Raw genomic sequence first — 20,000 nt, forward strand, 5'->3', positions numbered from 1 at the left:
TACTAACGATATCTTGTATGCTGCATCTCATGATAAGAATAGAGGAATCTTATCTATGAAGTGAATTTTAAGGACAATGAATTTGAGAAAGTTGCACACAGTGGGAAAGATAACGCTAAGGTTCATAACCTCACGTGTACGAAAACAGGTTGATGTTCAGTGATACTCCAAATCACTCCATCAAAGTCTTAAATCTTGTCACAAGCAAATGAACGATTTTTCAAGAATCCAAGAAGTGTATGACTTGCGTTGAGCAATTGGAAGCACACCTTGTGGCAAATCGATGCCCAGGCACGAAGTCCTCAAGGTACTGTTTCCACTTTTTGGAAGTTGAGGATATCTTGGTAGCGTTGAAAAAAATCAGAAATCTGCTTCATCAGTATGCCCCACAGCTTTTAAACGTCTTCAAACTCAAGAGCCTTTTGACACTGGTCAGTGTGCAGAATTTCTTCTCCGAGATGAGGGTGGGTTCGTTTGATATACCATTGCAGCTCCAGCTTTATTTCAGATTTAGAAGAGCTCTTGGGGAACACAAATGCGCAGGACAAAAGTATGTTTCTCCAGGTATGCAAAATCTCATTACCCAAGAGTGCCATACCTCCCTGGGATGTTTCCACCTTCATTAGTACGGCTGACCAAGTCCCAGGTGCAGCAAATGAAAGACTGGCGAATAAAGCATGGGCAAAATGTTCCACAGAGGACAGTTCGAAACATGGCTGCAAAGGACAACCTAGGTAATATGTCTGTCAGTCCCCACTTACAGAGCAACCAACCAGTCAACCAATTGATTTCTGTGCAATTAGACAGCGGACCCAGCAAGGACCAGCAGCTGCAGATTAGAAAGAGACCGTTCCCATGTACTCGAAGGGAAGCATTATTCATCTTGCCTCAGATGTGTCATCGGGATGCCCGAAACCGTCTAACCATAAACCTTTACACATTACTGGAGGATGTAACTTCTGCTATAAAAAAGGTAAGGGCATTATGCTTTGATAACGATCCATTTCGCTGAAGACACAGTGGAAGGAATTACTGCCAAAGAAATATGTGGCGTCTTCACAGAGATCGTTGTGAAAAACCGGATGATCAAAATGGAAGAGTTAATTGTCTATTACGACTGTTGACCACATCGCCATCCCAGAGGTCTACAAGTCTCTGGCACGCGCATAAGTCCCGAGCTACGTTTTCAAGAAACTTCACTTGGGCTTTTCCTCAGGGCGCGCTCGACGTGCTGTTATTTGAATCACGCGTACTAACGTTATATTTCAACTAATAAAAGGCTTAAGCACCAGCCGAAACGTCTTGAACGAAACACAAAAATCTAGGCAGTGTCAAACCATTATCCTACTATGCATTTCCTTTGTTTGTACCAGTACTATTTTCAGGGAAGGGGCCCTCTAGGAGCATCGATACTTGGAATAGATTGCGAATACATCCTACTCACATTGCCCCAGCCTCTTGCTATGTTCGGACGAGGCCTCTGAGAGTATCAATAATTTGAAAGACGCATGCACTTCTGTCTAACCAGGGGCAACGAGAATTGAGAGCATGGATTCTTCAGGCAGGATGGCTCAATTCAACTTTTCGTGAGTTCTGATTACCAGTGAGACTGTTCATGATAATCAATTCTTTGGTCTCGAGTAACTCTTCATTATTATGTGTTGTTATACTAGAGCAAAATAAATCTTTATTGCAGTGTAGGTGAAAGAGTGGTATCCTCCACTTTTCAGCTGCATTTTGATGTCAACGACTTTTTTTTACCTCCTCTTAGGAAAATGTTACTGGTTGGTTGATTTTCTATGCTTTGTCTAATTTCGTAACTAAGCAATGGCAAACCAAGTAAAATTAGGTCGGATATGTGAATATACCCATTTCTATATTAGATGACCTTAGACTTGTCTCTCGAGCGCTGACTTGTACTCTCGAGCAGTGGCCCCCACTGGAGACTTGGACTCTCGAGCAGTGGCCCCCACTGGAGACTTGGACTCTCGAGCAGTGGCCCCCACTGGAGACTTGGACTCTCGAGCAGTGGCCCCCACTGGAGACTTGGACTCTCGAGCAGTGGCTCCACTGGAGACTTGTCCCCTCGAGCAGTGGCTCCACTGGAGACTTGTCCCCTCGAGCAGTGGCTCCACTGGAGACTTGTCCCCTCGAGCAGTGGCTCCACTGGAGACTTGTCCCCTCGAGCAGTGGCTCCACTGGAGACTTGTCCCCTCGAGCAGTGGCTCCACTGGAGACTTGTCCCCTCGAGCAGTGGCTCCACTGGAGACTTGTCCCCTCGAGCAGTGGCTCCACTGGAGACTTGTCCCCTCGAGCAGTGGCTCCACTGGAGACTTGTCCCCTCGAGCAGTGGCTCCACTGGAGACTTGTCCCCTCGAGCAGTGGCTCCACTGGAGACTTGTCCCCTCGAGCAGTGGCTCCACTGGAGACTTGTCCCCTCGAGCAGTGGCTCCACTGGAGACTTGTCCCCTCGAGCAGTGGCTCCACTGGAGACTTGTCCCCTCGAGCAGTGGCTCCACTGGAGACTTGTCCCCTCGAGCAGTGGCTCCACTGGAGACTTGTCCCCTCGAGCAGTGGCTCCACTGGAGACTTGTCCCCTCGAGCAGTGGCTCCACTGGAGACTTGTCCCCTCGAGCAGTGGCTCCACTGGAGACTTGTCCCCTCGAGCAGTGGCTCCACTGGAGACTTGTCCCCTCGAGCAGTGGCTCCACTGGAGACTTGTCCCCTCGAGCAGTGGCTCCACTGGAGACTTGTCCCCTCGAGCAGTGGCTCCACTGGAGACTTGTCCCCTCGAGCAGTGGCTCCACTGGAGACTTGTCCCCTCGAGCAGTGGCTCCACTGGAGACTTGTCCCCTCGAGCAGTGGCTCCACTGGAGACTTGGTCTCTCGAGCACAGGCTCCACTGGAGACTTGGTCTCTCGAGCAGTGGCTCCACTGGAGACTTGGTCTCTCGAGCACAGGCTCCACTGGAGACTTGGTCTCTCGAGCAGTGGCTCCACTGGAGACTTGGTCTCTCGAGCACAGGCTCCACTGGAGACTTGGTCTCTCGAGCAGTGGCTCCCCTGGAGACTAGTCCACTCGAGCACCGGCTCCACTGGTGACTTGTCCCCTCGAGCAGTGGCTCCACTGGAGACTTGGTCTCTCGAGCACAGGCTCCACTGGAGACTTGGTCTCTCGAGCAGTGGCTCCACTGGAGACTTGGTCTCTCGAGCACAGGCTCCACTGGAGACTTGGTCTCTCGAGCAGTGGCTCCACTGGAGACTTGGTCTCTCGAGCACAGGCTCCACTGGAGACTTGGTCTCTCGAGCAGTGGCTCCACTGGAGACTTGGTCTCTCGAGCACAGGCTCCACTGGAGACTTGGTCTCTCGAGCAGTGGCTCCACTGGAGACTTGGTCTCTCGAGCACAGGCTCCACTGGAGACTTGGTCTCTCGAGCAGTGGCTCCACTGGAGACTTGGTCTCTCGAGCACAGGCTCCACTGGAGACTTGGTCTCTCGAGCACAGGCTCCACTGGAGACTTGGTCTCTCGAGCACAGGCTCCACTGGAGACTTGGTCTCTCGAGCACAGGCTCCACTGGAGACTTGGTCTCTCGAGCACAGGCTCCACTGGAGACTTGGTCTCTCGAGCACAGGCTCCACTGGAGACTTGGTCTCTCGAGCACAGGCTCCACTGGAGACTTGGTCTCTCGAGCACAGGCTCCACTGGAGACTTGGTCTCTCGAGCACAGGCTCCACTGGAGACTTGGTCTCTCGAGCACAGGCTCCACTGGAGACTTGGTCTCTCGAGCACAGGCTCCACTGGAGACTTGGTCTCTCGAGCACAGGCTCCACTGGAGACTTGGTCTCTCGAGCACAGGCTCCACTGGAGACTTGGTCTCTCGAGCACAGGCTCCACTGGAGACTTGGTCTCTCGAGCACAGGCTCCACTGGAGACTTGGTCTCTCGAGCACAGGCTCCACTGGAGACTTGGTCTCTCGAGCACAGGCTCCACTGGAGACTTGGTCTCTCGAGCACAGGCTCCACTGGAGACTTGGTCTCTCGAGCACAGGCTCCACTGGAGACTTGGTCTCTCGAGCACAGGCTCCACTGGAGACTTGGTCTCTCGAGCACAGGCTCCACTGGAGACTTGGTCTCTCGAGCACAGGCTCCACTGGAGACTTGGTCTCTCGAGCACAGGCTCCACTGGAGACTTGGTCTCTCGAGCACAGGCTCCACTGGAGACTTGGTCTCTCGAGCACAGGCTCCACTGGAGACTTGGTCTCTCGAGCACAGGCTCCACTGGAGACTTGGTCTCTCGAGCACAGGCTCCACTGGAGACTTGGTCTCTCGAGCACAGGCTCCACTGGAGACTTGGTCTCTCGAGCACAGGCTCCACTGGAGACTTGGTCTCTCGAGCACAGGCTCCACTGGAGACTTGGTCTCTCGAGCACAGGCTCCACTGGAGACTTGGTCTCTCGAGCACAGGCTCCACTGGAGACTTGGTCTCTCGAGCACAGGCTCCACTGGAGACTTGGTCTCTCGAGCACAGGCTCCACTGGAGACTTGGTCTCTCGAGCACAGGCTCCACTGGAGACTTGGTCTCTCGAGCACAGGCTCCACTGGAGACTTGGTCTCTCGAGCACAGGCTCCACTGGAGACTTGGTCTCTCGAGCACAGGCTCCACTGGAGACTTGGTCTCTCGAGCACAGGCTCCACTGGAGACTTGGTCTCTCGAGCACAGGCTCCACTGGAGACTTGGTCTCTCGAGCACAGGCTCCACTGGAGACTTGGTCTCTCGAGCACAGGCTCCACTGGAGACTTGGTCTCTCGAGCACAGGCTCCACTGGAGACTTGGTCTCTCGAGCACAGGCTCCACTGGAGACTTGGTCTCTCGAGCACAGGCTCCACTGGAGACTTGGTCTCTCGAGCACAGGCTCCACTGGAGACTTGGTCTCTCGAGCACAGGCTCCACTGGAGACTTGGTCTCTCGAGCACAGGCTCCACTGGAGACTTGGTCTCTCGAGCACAGGCTCCACTGGAGACTTGGTCTCTCGAGCACAGGCTCCACTGGAGACTTGGTCTCTCGAGCACAGGCTCCACTGGAGACTTGGTCTCTCGAGCACAGGCTCCACTGGAGACTTGGTCTCTCGAGCACAGGCTCCACTGGAGACTTGGTCTCTCGAGCACAGGCTCCACTGGAGACTTGGTCTCTCGAGCACAGGCTCCACTGGAGACTTGGTCTCTCGAGCACAGGCTCCACTGGAGACTTGGTCTCTCGAGCACAGGCTCCACTGGAGACTTGGTCTCTCGAGCACAGGCTCCACTGGAGACTTGGTCTCTCGAGCACAGGCTCCACTGGAGACTTGGTCTCTCGAGCACAGGCTCCACTGGAGACTTGGTCTCTCGAGCACAGGCTCCACTGGAGACTTGGTCTCTCGAGCACAGGCTCCACTGGAGACTTGGTCTCTCGAGCACAGGCTCCACTGGAGACTTGGTCTCTCGAGCACAGGCTCCACTGGAGACTTGGTCTCTCGAGCACAGGCTCCACTGGAGACTTGGTCTCTCGAGCACAGGCTCCACTGGAGACTTGGTCTCTCGAGCACAGGCTCCACTGGAGACTTGGTCTCTCGAGCACAGGCTCCACTGGAGACTTGGTCTCTCGAGCACAGGCTCCACTGGAGACTTGGTCTCTCGAGCACAGGCTCCACTGGAGACTTGGTCTCTCGAGCACAGGCTCCACTGGAGACTTGGTCTCTCGAGCACAGGCTCCACTGGAGACTTGGTCTCTCGAGCACAGGCTCCACTGGAGACTTGGTCTCTCGAGCACAGGCTCCACTGGAGACTTGGTCTCTCGAGCACAGGCTCCACTGGAGACTTGGTCTCTCGAGCACAGGCTCCACTGGAGACTTGGTCTCTCGAGCACAGGCTCCACTGGAGACTTGGTCTCTCGAGCACAGGCTCCACTGGAGACTTGGTCTCTCGAGCACAGGCTCCACTGGAGACTTGGTCTCTCGAGCACAGGCTCCACTGGAGACTTGGTCTCTCGAGCACAGGCTCCACTGGAGACTTGGTCTCTCGAGCACAGGCTCCACTGGAGACTTGGTCTCTCGAGCACAGGCTCCACTGGAGACTTGGTCTCTCGAGCACAGGCTCCACTGGAGACTTGGTCTCTCGAGCACAGGCTCCACTGGAGACTTGGTCTCTCGAGCACAGGCTCCACTGGAGACTTGGTCTCTCGAGCACAGGCTCCACTGGAGACTTGGTCTCTCGAGCACAGGCTCCACTGGAGACTTGGTCTCTCGAGCACAGGCTCCACTGGAGACTTGGTCTCTCGAGCACAGGCTCCACTGGAGACTTGGTCTCTCGAGCACAGGCTCCACTGGAGACTTGGTCTCTCGAGCACAGGCTCCACTGGAGACTTGGTCTCTCGAGCACAGGCTCCACTGGAGACTTGGTCTCTCGAGCACAGGCTCCACTGGAGACTTGGTCTCTCGAGCACAGGCTCCACTGGAGACTTGGTCTCTCGAGCACAGGCTCCACTGGAGACTTGGTCTCTCGAGCACAGGCTCCACTGGAGACTTGGTCTCTCGAGCACAGGCTCCACTGGAGACTTGGTCTCTCGAGCACAGGCTCCACTGGAGACTTGGTCTCTCGAGCACAGGCTCCACTGGAGACTTGGTCTCTCGAGCACAGGCTCCACTGGAGACTTGGTCTCTCGAGCACAGGCTCCACTGGAGACTTGGTCTCTCGAGCACAGGCTCCACTGGAGACTTGGTCTCTCGAGCACAGGCTCCACTGGAGACTTGGTCTCTCGAGCACAGGCTCCACTGGAGACTTGGTCTCTCGAGCACAGGCTCCACTGGAGACTTGGTCTCTCGAGCACAGGCTCCACTGGAGACTTGGTCTCTCGAGCACAGGCTCCACTGGAGACTTGGTCTCTCGAGCACAGGCTCCACTGGAGACTTGGTCTCTCGAGCACAGGCTCCACTGGAGACTTGGTCTCTCGAGCACAGGCTCCACTGGAGACTTGGTCTCTCGAGCACAGGCTCCACTGGAGACTTGGTCTCTCGAGCACAGGCTCCACTGGAGACTTGGTCTCTCGAGCACAGGCTCCACTGGAGACTTGGTCTCTCGAGCACAGGCTCCACTGGAGACTTGGTCTCTCGAGCACAGGCTCCACTGGAGACTTGGTCTCTCGAGCACAGGCTCCACTGGAGACTTGGTCTCTCGAGCACAGGCTCCACTGGAGACTTGGTCTCTCGAGCACAGGCTCCACTGGAGACTTGGTCTCTCGAGCACAGGCTCCACTGGAGACTTGGTCTCTCGAGCACAGGCTCCACTGGAGACTTGGTCTCTCGAGCACAGGCTCCACTGGAGACTTGGTCTCTCGAGCACAGGCTCCACTGGAGACTTGGTCTCTCGAGCACAGGCTCCACTGGAGACTTGGTCTCTCGAGCACAGGCTCCACTGGAGACTTGGTCTCTCGAGCACAGGCTCCACTGGAGACTTGGTCTCTCGAGCACAGGCTCCACTGGAGACTTGGTCTCTCGAGCACAGGCTCCACTGGAGACTTGGTCTCTCGAGCACAGGCTCCACTGGAGACTTGGTCTCTCGAGCACAGGCTCCACTGGAGACTTGGTCTCTCGAGCACAGGCTCCACTGGAGACTTGGTCTCTCGAGCACAGGCTCCACTGGAGACTTGGTCTCTCGAGCACAGGCTCCACTGGAGACTTGGTCTCTCGAGCACAGGCTCCACTGGAGACTTGGTCTCTCGAGCACAGGCTCCACTGGAGACTTGGTCTCTCGAGCACAGGCTCCACTGGAGACTTGGTCTCTCGAGCACAGGCTCCACTGGAGACTTGGTCTCTCGAGCACAGGCTCCACTGGAGACTTGGTCTCTCGAGCACAGGCTCCACTGGAGACTTGGTCTCTCGAGCACAGGCTCCACTGGAGACTTGGTCTCTCGAGCACAGGCTCCACTGGAGACTTGGTCTCTCGAGCACAGGCTCCACTGGAGACTTGGTCTCTCGAGCACAGGCTCCACTGGAGACTTGGTCTCTCGAGCACAGGCTCCACTGGAGACTTGGTCTCTCGAGCACAGGCTCCACTGGAGACTTGGTCTCTCGAGCACAGGCTCCACTGGAGACTTGGTCTCTCGAGCACAGGCTCCACTGGAGACTTGGTCTCTCGAGCACAGGCTCCACTGGAGACTTGGTCTCTCGAGCACAGGCTCCACTGGAGACTTGGTCTCTCGAGCACAGGCTCCACTGGAGACTTGGTCTCTCGAGCACAGGCTCCACTGGAGACTTGGTCTCTCGAGCACAGGCTCCACTGGAGACTTGGTCTCTCGAGCACAGGCTCCACTGGAGACTTGGTCTCTCGAGCACAGGCTCCACTGGAGACTTGGTCTCTCGAGCACAGGCTCCACTGGAGACTTGGTCTCTCGAGCACAGGCTCCACTGGAGACTTGGTCTCTCGAGCACAGGCTCCACTGGAGACTTGGTCTCTCGAGCACAGGCTCCACTGGAGACTTGGTCTCTCGAGCACAGGCTCCACTGGAGACTTGGTCTCTCGAGCACAGGCTCCACTGGAGACTTGGTCTCTCGAGCACAGGCTCCACTGGAGACTTGGTCTCTCGAGCACAGGCTCCACTGGAGACTTGGTCTCTCGAGCACAGGCTCCACTGGAGACTTGGTCTCTCGAGCACAGGCTCCACTGGAGACTTGGTCTCTCGAGCACAGGCTCCACTGGAGACTTGGTCTCTCGAGCACAGGCTCCACTGGAGACTTGGTCTCTCGAGCACAGGCTCCACTGGAGACTTGGTCTCTCGAGCACAGGCTCCACTGGAGACTTGGTCTCTCGAGCACAGGCTCCACTGGAGACTTGGTCTCTCGAGCACAGGCTCCACTGGAGACTTGGTCTCTCGAGCACAGGCTCCACTGGAGACTTGGTCTCTCGAGCACAGGCTCCACTGGAGACTTGGTCTCTCGAGCACAGGCTCCACTGGAGACTTGGTCTCTCGAGCACAGGCTCCACTGGAGACTTGGTCTCTCGAGCACAGGCTCCACTGGAGACTTGGTCTCTCGAGCACAGGCTCCACTGGAGACTTGGTCTCTCGAGCACAGGCTCCACTGGAGACTTGGTCTCTCGAGCACAGGCTCCACTGGAGACTTGGTCTCTCGAGCACAGGCTCCACTGGAGACTTGGTCTCTCGAGCACAGGCTCCACTGGAGACTTGGTCTCTCGAGCACAGGCTCCACTGGAGACTTGGTCTCTCGAGCACAGGCTCCACTGGAGACTTGGTCTCTCGAGCACAGGCTCCACTGGAGACTTGGTCTCTCGAGCACAGGCTCCACTGGAGACTTGGTCTCTCGAGCACAGGCTCCACTGGAGACTTGGTCTCTCGAGCACAGGCTCCACTGGAGACTTGGTCTCTCGAGCACAGGCTCCACTGGAGACTTGGTCTCTCGAGCACAGGCTCCACTGGAGACTTGGTCTCTCGAGCACAGGCTCCACTGGAGACTTGGTCTCTCGAGCACAGGCTCCACTGGAGACTTGGTCTCTCGAGCACAGGCTCCACTGGAGACTTGGTCTCTCGAGCACAGGCTCCACTGGAGACTTGGTCTCTCGAGCACAGGCTCCACTGGAGACTTGGTCTCTCGAGCACAGGCTCCACTGGAGACTTGGTCTCTCGAGCACAGGCTCCACTGGAGACTTGGTCTCTCGAGCACAGGCTCCACTGGAGACTTGGTCTCTCGAGCACAGGCTCCACTGGAGACTTGGTCTCTCGAGCACAGGCTCCACTGGAGACTTGGTCTCTCGAGCACAGGCTCCACTGGAGACTTGGTCTCTCGAGCACAGGCTCCACTGGAGACTTGGTCTCTCGAGCACAGGCTCCACTGGAGACTTGGTCTCTCGAGCACAGGCTCCACTGGAGACTTGGTCTCTCGAGCACAGGCTCCACTGGAGACTTGGTCTCTCGAGCACAGGCTCCACTGGAGACTTGGTCTCTCGAGCACAGGCTCCACTGGAGACTTGGTCTCTCGAGCACAGGCTCCACTGGAGACTTGGTCTCTCGAGCACAGGCTCCACTGGAGACTTGGTCTCTCGAGCACAGGCTCCACTGGAGACTTGGTCTCTCGAGCACAGGCTCCACTGGAGACTTGGTCTCTCGAGCACAGGCTCCACTGGAGACTTGGTCTCTCGAGCACAGGCTCCACTGGAGACTTGGTCTCTCGAGCACAGGCTCCACTGGAGACTTGGTCTCTCGAGCACAGGCTCCACTGGAGACTTGGTCTCTCGAGCACAGGCTCCACTGGAGACTTGGTCTCTCGAGCACAGGCTCCACTGGAGACTTGGTCTCTCGAGCACAGGCTCCACTGGAGACTTGGTCTCTCGAGCACAGGCTCCACTGGAGACTTGGTCTCTCGAGCACAGGCTCCACTGGAGACTTGGTCTCTCGAGCACAGGCTCCACTGGAGACTTGGTCTCTCGAGCACAGGCTCCACTGGAGACTTGGTCTCTCGAGCACAGGCTCCACTGGAGACTTGGTCTCTCGAGCACAGGCTCCACTGGAGACTTGGTCTCTCGAGCACAGGCTCCACTGGAGACTTGGTCTCTCGAGCACAGGCTCCACTGGAGACTTGGTCTCTCGAGCACAGGCTCCACTGGAGACTTGGTCTCTCGAGCACAGGCTCCACTGGAGACTTGGTCTCTCGAGCACAGGCTCCACTGGAGACTTGGTCTCTCGAGCACAGGCTCCACTGGAGACTTGGTCTCTCGAGCACAGGCTCCACTGGAGACTTGGTCTCTCGAGCACAGGCTCCACTGGAGACTTGGTCTCTCGAGCACAGGCTCCACTGGAGACTTGGTCTCTCGAGCACAGGCTCCACTGGAGACTTGGTCTCTCGAGCACAGGCTCCACTGGAGACTTGGTCTCTCGAGCACAGGCTCCACTGGAGACTTGGTCTCTCGAGCACAGGCTCCACTGGAGACTTGGTCTCTCGAGCACAGGCTCCACTGGAGACTTGGTCTCTCGAGCACAGGCTCCACTGGAGACTTGGTCTCTCGAGCACAGGCTCCACTGGAGACTTGGTCTCTCGAGCACAGGCTCCACTGGAGACTTGGTCTCTCGAGCACAGGCTCCACTGGAGACTTGGTCTCTCGAGCACAGGCTCCACTGGAGACTTGGTCTCTCGAGCACAGGCTCCACTGGAGACTTGGTCTCTCGAGCACAGGCTCCACTGGAGACTTGGTCTCTCGAGCACAGGCTCCACTGGAGACTTGGTCTCTCGAGCACAGGCTCCACTGGAGACTTGGTCTCTCGAGCACAGGCTCCACTGGAGACTTGGTCTCTCGAGCACAGGCTCCACTGGAGACTTGGTCTCTCGAGCACAGGCTCCACTGGAGACTTGGTCTCTCGAGCACAGGCTCCACTGGAGACTTGGTCTCTCGAGCACAGGCTCCACTGGAGACTTGGTCTCTCGAGCACAGGCTCCACTGGAGACTTGGTCTCTCGAGCACAGGCTCCACTGGAGACTTGGTCTCTCGAGCACAGGCTCCACTGGAGACTTGGTCTCTCGAGCACAGGCTCCACTGGAGACTTGGTCTCTCGAGCACAGGCTCCACTGGAGACTTGGTCTCTCGAGCACAGGCTCCACTGGAGACTTGGTCTCTCGAGCACAGGCTCCACTGGAGACTTGGTCTCTCGAGCACAGGCTCCACTGGAGACTTGGTCTCTCGAGCACAGGCTCCACTGGAGACTTGGTCTCTCGAGCACAGGCTCCACTGGAGACTTGGTCTCTCGAGCACAGGCTCCACTGGAGACTTGGTCTCTCGAGCACAGGCTCCACTGGAGACTTGGTCTCTCGAGCACAGGCTCCACTGGAGACTTGGTCTCTCGAGCACAGGCTCCACTGGAGACTTGGTCTCTCGAGCACAGGCTCCACTGGAGACTTGGTCTCTCGAGCACAGGCTCCACTGGAGACTTGGTCTCTCGAGCACAGGCTCCACTGGAGACTTGGTCTCTCGAGCACAGGCTCCACTGGAGACTTGGTCTCTCGAGCACAGGCTCCACTGGAGACTTGGTCTCTCGAGCACAGGCTCCACTGGAGACTTGGTCTCTCGAGCACAGGCTCCACTGGAGACTTGGTCTCTCGAGCACAGGCTCCACTGGAGACTTGGTCTCTCGAGCACAGGCTCCACTGGAGACTTGGTCTCTCGAGCACAGGCTCCACTGGAGACTTGGTCTCTCGAGCACAGGCTCCACTGGAGACTTGGTCTCTCGAGCACAGGCTCCACTGGAGACTTGGTCTCTCGAGCACAGGCTCCACTGGAGACTTGGTCTCTCGAGCACAGGCTCCACTGGAGACTTGGTCTCTCGAGCACAGGCTCCACTGGAGACTTGGTCTCTCGAGCACAGGCTCCACTGGAGACTTGGTCTCTCGAGCACAGGCTCCACTGGAGACTTGGTCTCTCGAGCACAGGCTCCACTGGAGACTTGGTCTCTCGAGCACAGGCTCCACTGGAGACTTGGTCTCTCGAGCACAGGCTCCACTGGAGACTTGGTCTCTCGAGCACAGGCTCCACTGGAGACTTGGTCTCTCGAGCACAGGCTCCACTGGAGACTTGGTCTCTCGAGCACAGGCTCCACTGGAGACTTGGTCTCTCGAGCACAGGCTCCACTGGAGACTTGGTCTCTCGAGCACAGGCTCCACTGGAGACTTGGTCTCTCGAGCACAGGCTCCACTGGAGACTTGGTCTCTCGAGCACAGGCTCCACTGGAGACTTGGTCTCTCGAGCACAGGCTCCACTGGAGACTTGGTCTCTCGAGCACAGGCTCCACTGGAGACTTGGTCTCTCGAGCACAGGCTCCACTGGAGACTTGGTCTCTCGAGCACAGGCTCCACTGGAGACTTGGTCTCTCGAGCACAGGCTCCACTGGAGACTTGGTCTCTCGAGCACAGGCTCCACTGGAGACTTGGTCTCTCGAGCACAGGCTCCACTGGAGACTTGGTCTCTCGAGCACAGGCTCCACTGGAGACTTGGTCTCTCGAGCACAGGCTCCACTGGAGACTTGGTCTCTCGAGCACAGGCTCCACTGGAGACTTGGTCTCTCGAGCACAGGCTCCACTGGAGACTTGGTCTCTCGAGCACAGGCTCCACTGGAGACTTGGTCTCTCGAGCACAGGCTCCACTGGAGACTTGGTCTCTCGAGCACAGGCTCCACTGGAGACTTGGTCTCTCGAGCACAGGCTCCACTGGAGACTTGGTCTCTCGAGCACAGGCTCCACTGGAGACTTGGTCTCTCGAGCACAGGCTCCACTGGAGACTTGGTCTCTCGAGCACAGGCTCCACTGGAGACTTGGTCTCTCGAGCACAGGCTCCACTGGAGACTTGGTCTCTCGAGCACAGGCTCCACTGGAGACTTGGTCTCTCGAGCACAGGCTCCACTGGAGACTTGGTCTCTCGAGCACAGGCTCCACTGGAGACTTGGTCTCTCGAGCACAGGCTCCACTGGAGACTTGGTCTCTCGAGCACAGGCTCCACTGGAGACTTGGTCTCTCGAGCACAGGCTCCACTGGAGACTTGGTCTCTCGAGCACAGGCTCCACTGGAGACTTGGTCTCTCGAGCACAGGCTCCACTGGAGACTTGGTCTCTCGAGCACAGGCTCCACTGGAGACTTGGTCTCTCGAGCACAGGCTCCACTGGAGACTTGGTCTCTCGAGCACAGGCTCCACTGGAGACTTGGTCTCTCGAGCACAGGCTCCACTGGAGACTTGGTCTCTCGAGCACAGGCTCCACTGGAGACTTGGTCTCTCGAGCACAGGCTCCACTGGAGACTTGGTCTCTCGAGCACAGGCTCCACTGGAGACTTGGTCTCTCGAGCACAGGCTCCACTGGAGACTTGGTCTCTCGAGCACAGGCTCCACTGGAGACTTGGTCTCTCGAGCACAGGCTCCACTGGAGACTTGGTCTCTCGAGCACAGGCTCCACTGGAGACTTGGTCTCTCGAGCACAGGCTCCACTGGAGACTTGGTCTCTCGAGCACAGGCTCCACTGGAGACTTGGTCTCTCGAGCACAGGCTCCACTGGAGACTTGGTCTCTCGAGCACAGGCTCCACTGGAGACTTGGTCTCTCGAGCACAGGCTCCACTGGAGACTTGGTCTCTCGAGCACAGGCTCCACTGGAGACTTGGTCTCTCGAGCACAGGCTCCACTGGAGACTTGGTCTCTCGAGCACAGGCTCCACTGGAGACTTGGTCTCTCGAGCACAGGCTCCACTGGAGACTTGGTCTCTCGAGCACAGGCTCCACTGGAGACTTGGTCTCTCGAGCACAGGCTCCACTGGAGACTTGGTCTCTCGAGCACAGGCTCCACTGGAGACTTGGTCTCTCGAGCACAGGCTCCACTGGAGACTTGGTCTCTCGAGCACAGGCTCCACTGGAGACTTGTCTCTCGAGTTGCTCAATGCTCAATGCCTCCGCTATCTGTACTATTTTTCCTTATAATTGAACAAATTGTTGCGCATGGTTTTAGTCTTAAGAGAAATGTATGTTAGAGAAGGTAACGATGCAAAGAACTCCGCAATTCGCAGATTTTTCTTTGTTATCGAAAGAACCGAGCTAAATGCAGCGTATGCGTAGTACGTCAAAAAATGCAATTGAATGATGAATAGCTTTCTCGGAAATAGGCCTATTTCTCGAGAGCCACTCGTTAGAATTCAACGAAATTTGGCAGGGAAATACATTAAGAAATAAGTAACTGGGGTATCCAGATATTCCAGTGAACCTTGAACAAGAGATAATTAAAGATCTCTGTCAAATTATAATAATAATTAACAATTATTCGCCGAAGGGGAAGTAATTATGGGTGAATGTTCACCGAGACGAAGTCGAGGTGAATATTCACCGATAATCAATTGTTTTCGAATAAATACACAAGTGATTATTTCAAAAAAGAGAAAAAAAAAAACATTTCAACGCGAAATCATCTTCGCTTACAGTGGCAAAACGACTACTGGCAGCCATTTTGTCCGTCGAGGTGATTATCGGCTGATAATCCGAGATAGCGAGCCAATGAGAGCGCGCGATTTTCTATAATCACCTGTGTATTTATACTAATAATTATTAACTTGTAAGCATCTTTTCAAGCTTGTTGCATGCAAATTATAACGAAAATCTAACGACCAGATTTTCTGCAAATCAAACAACCGATTTTAAAGGCCTGTTTATATTTATTTTGTTACCATGGCAACGGCATATACGTCAGCTTAACTATCAAAAAACCAAAGTGCGTGTTGTTAACTTGCTTGCAACCATTTTTGTCGACCAAAGGGTCAAGGGTTTTAGAGTTAAAGGAAAATAAAATTAGGTATCAAAAACTGTGTTCAGCCACCTTAATATCTATTAAGTGACATTTAAAGGCAGAGTATATTTTTGTCCATTCACCCAAGAGACTTGGGTATTTATCTTCCAGTTTGGCTTGAGAAGTGGGCGAGGCTGTTCTATAGGAAAAAATCCTTGTACACTTTTTTTGAGCCGGTGCGTAAAATATCTACCATCTCGTCTTTTATTTTCAAAAAGTAAGATTTTTCATTGAACGGGGGTGGCGAGATAAACCCCCTTTTTCTTTTATAACAGAGCGCCACTGACTGGGTAAAGCGTTAACTACACCCATCAAAACAAAAAGCTGACTCGAAGATAATTGAGCTTTTAAAACTTTGTCACCTTTAATAAACACAGGTCACCGACTTTAATTATCTCGCATTTATAAAAGAAGGGTTGGTATATAGACTTTCCTTGACTAAGTATATTTTTATTATTCCAAATAACCTAGTTTTATAAGTCAAATCATCTTTTTTAGCAAGACAGGACCACACATCAAGACATTCCCTATAAAACACCGGGAGAAAAAGGGGTAATTTACGAGTATCAAACTGACATTTAAGAATAAATTTAACACCCACATTACCTAAGTAGTAATCCAGTACAATTTTCCAAGGACTAACAGTCTTCAACATACTTCTTTAAACACATAATTCTCTGGGCTTTAATCAAATATTCTTCATGCAACATTCGCAGTCCACCTTGTTCAATATCATTCATTGATCAACGCAGAACGCTTAACTTGCCATTCCAGATGAAGCTATACAACTCTAGATCTTTGTCTACATCATGAATAAGATCATTAGAAACATGAATAAGAGCTGCTTTTGACAAACTTTGGAATGCCGAGAGATTTAACTATTTAAAGCCTCGCCATTTCCACATTTGTAATGTTTTCTTAACGGCTAATAAAATTCGCTCAAAATTGTCTTTTTTTCTCAATGCCTGGGATTTTTACGGACGTTTTAACTTCGTGAGGAAATGGTTCTGGTTTCTTTAAACTTAAACAAAAGAATTCAGTCTTTTCTGAATTGACTTTAAGAACAGAAACATTAATTTTCTAAACTTCCAGTTAAATGCTCATAAGGCTTATCTTTTACAAAACACGACAAATCATTGGCAAATGAAGCAAATTGGCAAGGACGAGGGCAACAAAGAGGGCAAAATTTTCTTAACACTGGTGATGCACCGCGAAAAACAGACAGCTAAGCGGAAACACTCGTTCGCTCGGAAGCAAAACAACTGACAAACAGACAAGCAAGTCAACTTGTTCTTTGCGTCCAAAACGAGTATAGATGATTGTTATTTACATCCACTCGAGAGGAAAATACGAGTTTCATTCGTGAACAACTGTAACAACGATTAAACCAAATGTTAAGCTTCAATTTATTTTATTCACCTGTGCTGTAGAGGTTTTTACCACTTGCAAATACGCATCCGTAAACATAGCAAACAGTTTGTCGAAAGAAATCCACCAAATTTGAGGTACTTGTTCCTCCCGTCAATGGCAAATTGTTCTGTGATCTTTTTTGTTGAGGTGCAAGATGTCGTGGTAAACTGAAAGCCCTTGACGAAAGGAATCATTTTGTTTTTCAACCACACAATCCCGCTACGCCGGGCACCATGTAAGTCGATCCAAGTTTTAAGCTTTTCGTGAAAAAAATATTTTGCCCTTCTTCTTGTCACTCGAAAATTCAAATTCAGATCATCTTTTAAAGCTAGTTCTTAATCTTTATGCCTTTTCGGCGAATGCAGCGCGAATTAAAAGACAAACTTCGATGAAGACGAAGTTGTTTTGCTCAAACAGAAGAAACCAACTGAATGTGGAAGACGTACGTTCAGCCAATCAGGAGCGAGAATTTTTGGCGCTCGACCAATCGTGAGCGAGTAATTTTGCCCTCTTCTCAAGCAAAATTAAGAAAAAATACCCTCTTCATTGACCAATCAGCATTCAGTAATTCTGCCCTCTTTGTTCTTATTTATAAGAACGCATTGAAGGTTACCAACTGTACGATGTATAAATCGCGCGTGCGATTTATATAACCGCAAACACATGAAATTCATGCCGCGGGCTAGTGGTTTTGTTTTGTGGAAGACAACTTGACAAGACTGCTCTCCTCAGCCGTCTCAGTAACAATGTCTGATGTATTTAAGTGCTCAGGAGGAATCATCACAGAAAAGTGAGGTAATGATGTTTTTTTTTTTTTCATACTTTTATTTTGATTTATGGCGAATCCGTCTGAATTGTAAGCTTCGTTTTATTGCCATGTTTTCAATTTGCAGAGCTCGAGAATACAGAATCTTTATCGTACCGCATCCATCCCACCAACCGCTCCTTCTCAGGTGTGAACGATTTCATCTAGCTTCATCTTTACCTGTGTCGTTACGAGTTATCATTAACGAAGGAAAGAAGTGATCCTCGGACTTAGGTGGACAATTTAAGCAACCATTTCTGCCAGACACCTGAAAAATTCAGGTCGCTGTAAGACTCTAACGGAAGTGGAACCCATGACCTCTGCGATGCCGATGCAATGCTCTACCAACTGAGCTATGAATCTTTGAAGCAGAATACTTCAGAGCAGGTCAATTTATTGGGCTCATTTCTTTCCGTGAAGGAGTCAATCAATGAAATGAAGCTCTATTAAACATTAGCCGAAATTCCATCAGTGCCAAGATGCAAAAGATGCTGACAAGTGCATATTATATTACATCATTTCGCGAGCGAACGTGTCCATGTCGGACGTAAGTATTCATCCTACTTTTTACTCTCAATTTCCTTTCGGTCTATGTAATATGCACTTGTTTGCATCTTGGCACTAATGAAATTTTTGGTAATGTTAATATAGATCCATTTCATTCTTCGAGTCCTTCACAGAAATAAGTCCCTCCCAAGTGCGTGGCTTCAGAGAGCATTGCACCGGCATCGCAGAGATCATAGATTCAAATGCCGTCGGAGCCACCTGAATTTTTCAGGTGTCAAAAAGAGACAATTGCTTAAATTGTCAACCTAAGTCCGAGGATCACTACCTATAATTCGTTAATGATAACTTGTAACGACATACGTATAGATGAAGCTAGATGAAATCGTGCAAACTTGAGAAGGAGCGGTTGGTGGGATAGATGCAGTACGATGAAGATTATTTGATCAATTAAAAAAAAACGAAGCTTACAATTCAGACCGATTCGCCATAAATCGGAATAAAATTGATGAAGAAAATAGAACCTATCCTTGCCTCACTTTTCTGTAATGATTCCTGAGCACTTAATGCATGAGAAATTGTTCCTAAGACGGCTGAGGAGAGCGGTCTTGTCAAGAGTTTTGTCTTCCACCAAAAAACCACGAGCCCGTGGCATAAATTTAATGTGTTTGCGGTTATATTATTAAATCGCGAAGTTGGTAACCTTACGATTTATAAATAACACAAATATAGGGGAAAAGAACTTAAATAATATTTTTACATTTGGCGCCCCATAAAAACAAACACAAACACGCCGCTTGAGGGTTAACCTCCCTCCTGTAAACAGGCCCTAAAAAATGGTGCAGTGCAGTCGATACCCTTCAGTGAATTAAGAATAACTCTTGCCCTAAAATGAGGCTTGGTGGGCTAATTTGCACATTAGCAAAATAATAAAACGGGTACCATTTATGAATAAGGTCTATAGCGCCTCCAACGAGCTTTACAAGTGGCGCACTGAGAATCATGTTACACCACACCCACGAAAACACGAAATCATGCTTCCTTCTAGTGGCTAAATGACAGACCCATGGACTGAGTTGGGTTATCGTAGTTTGTGGAGGCTGTGACCGTTAGGATTCGTCTCTGTCACTTGAAAGATTATAATGCAGAACGGCAAAACAATTTACAGCTGACCAAAAGACATGCTTTCTGACACCGTGTTTTTGAAATCCAATTGCAAGTAATTATAATATTTATGATGTGTAAGATCCGAAGCGACAGCGCCTAGCCTACAATTTATCTCGGCTTGCCGAAGGTCATCAAAGCAGCTATTTCCCGCGTACAGAGGTACAAGCTTATGAACACACTTTCACATATTCATGGACACAAGGCACTTTTTAATTCCAACAGCCGGAGCAATGCTACGACGTTTTTCAATAACACGTGGCGAAAACAGGCACTATTAAGAGTAAAAGGGAGAAGAGATCCTCTCACTTATCTGAACAATTAAAAGCAATTGTCTGTTATAGTCACTTTGAAAAATTCAGATGGCTTCAACGCATGGTAGATAATAGAAAGACAAAATTCCTTAATTAAGTCGTCTTGATGAACCGCAAGGATCACCCGGCCTGCCTTTATCTATAAACCTCAATTCAAATATACATTCTTTTCATTCAGACACTTTTAAATTGCTCAACATTCGGAAAATCGAATAGGGTGCGTATCGTCTCCTTATTTTTAACTTAAATAATTCAGTATAATGTTTCAGATTGTACGTATTTTCTTCCAATTAATTTTCTTACTTAAATCTGTATATTTCTTCACACGACCGCACAAGCTTCACGCTTCATCATCGTGTGTACATTAAAGCTTTACGTTCAGAGATCTAAACTTAGTCAACAACTGTTCTCTTTTTCTAGAACTGGTCCGAGAATCTGGAATATGGTTACTCCTAAA

This window comes from Montipora capricornis, chromosome 3 (assembly GCF_036669925.1).
Source record: "Montipora capricornis isolate CH-2021 chromosome 3, ASM3666992v2, whole genome shotgun sequence".
Lineage (NCBI taxonomy): Eukaryota > Metazoa > Cnidaria > Anthozoa > Scleractinia > Acroporidae > Montipora > Montipora capricornis.